Below are 1634 nucleotides of genomic sequence, written 5' to 3'. Positions count from 1 at the left end.
TATGTTCTGAAAGGTTTGTAAATCCAAATTTTAATTAATGCAAGTTATTCAGTTTTATATAAATGAGAAATTGAAATCCTTTAATTATTTTGTGAAAAGAAACGTTTGAAAAGTCAATGTGACACCTTGGACTCGGATCCGGGTTGGATACGGGTTGGGGGTTACAATCAAAGCCATCACTATCTGAATCCACTTGTGTGTTTTCTTAATAGGGTCAGGACAATCCGTATCCGATTTGGAATAATAAGTACCAACCTCTCGAATTATAAGATTTTTCATACTAGGACAATCACGACTGACATGACCATCATTTTCATATATAACATAAGATATCTCTTGTTCGAGACTTTTTAGAGTTTTGGTCATGCCTTTATTAGCCACCTTAGGCTTTTCATCCCTCATTTTCTTTATTGCGAAAAGGTGGGGTAGAAAAAGAAGTGGAAAGAGTAGAAGTACCTTGATAAGTTTCTCTGATATATTTCCTTTGAAATTGTAATTGATTGTTATGTTTTTTTGAGTGTATCTTCAAGGCTTTCATAACCATGTAAGTCAAGAAGATCGATGTTCGGGTTCAAGCCAACGACGAATATTGTGACTGTGTCTTCATTTTCTTATTGATGTTAGCATAATTCATTAGGGATTGCATCTTTGTAGTAGTCTCTTACAGAACTTCTACCTTGTCGTAGTCTTTGAAGGCATTGTTTAACATCACAAATGTAGTGTTTTGGGAGAAAGTGATCTCTTATATATATTCGAAGTGCTCCCCATTAGCCAATTGCTTGCATTGGATGCTCTTGAATAACCTTTCTTGTTTGTATCCACCATGTAAGAGCATATTCCAAAAATTTCATGGTGATGAATGGTACCCATTCCGGGGACAATCGAGGTAGGAAAACATAAGATCATCTTTGCTTTCCCAATCAATGTAACCATTCATATCATAATATCCTTTGAAAGGCGGAATTGCTAATTTCGATTTAGTAAAAATTTATGGCATTTAAAGTAGAGGTTGTGCACGTCTAGGTTATATTTGTTCAACTTATGTGGCTTCTTTTGGTGGATTATCAACATTGAGATTTACTTGTTGTTGTCTTTCCATGGTGAGATCGACCATTTATGTTTGCATTGTCTTTGTTTGTTATTGTAGAGCAATAAGCATTATCGTTTGTTGGTGAATAGCTTTTATCAGGCCTCGATGGCCTCGGTAACTTTTTTATTTTTTACCATTCTGAAAAGTCACAACACTAAAAAAATAAAAAAAATTAAAGTGAAAAAAAAGGAAAAAATCAAAGAAACAAAAATCCTCATAATTCACTCCAAAGATCACACCGAGAGGCAAGTTAGCCGATCTTATACTCTTTATAACTCTCTTACCAAGAAGTATCACAATGCTCGTATTGAAGTTCAATCTCTAACAAAAAAAAACTTAGTAGCTCTAGAAATCAAAGAAAGCTAAGACTCCAATTGAACGAGAATGCAAGGAAAAAGAATTATTCAAACTCTTTTAATCTACTAACACAAAAAGAGAATGTGTTAGACAATGTAAAGGAACAAGAATGGTAAAACAAAAGAATCGAAAGCACTAAGAATCAAAAAGTGCAAGATTGCTTGATCTCTCTAAGAATCGATCTAAA

Source organism: Hibiscus syriacus, unplaced genomic scaffold, assembly GCF_006381635.1.
Source record: "Hibiscus syriacus cultivar Baekdansim isolate YM2019G1 unplaced genomic scaffold, ASM638163v2 tig00116964_pilon, whole genome shotgun sequence".
Classification (NCBI taxonomy): Eukaryota; Viridiplantae; Streptophyta; class Magnoliopsida; order Malvales; family Malvaceae; genus Hibiscus; species Hibiscus syriacus.
The sequence above is the reverse complement of the archived record's forward strand: the minus strand, read 5'-3'. Positions refer to the sequence as shown.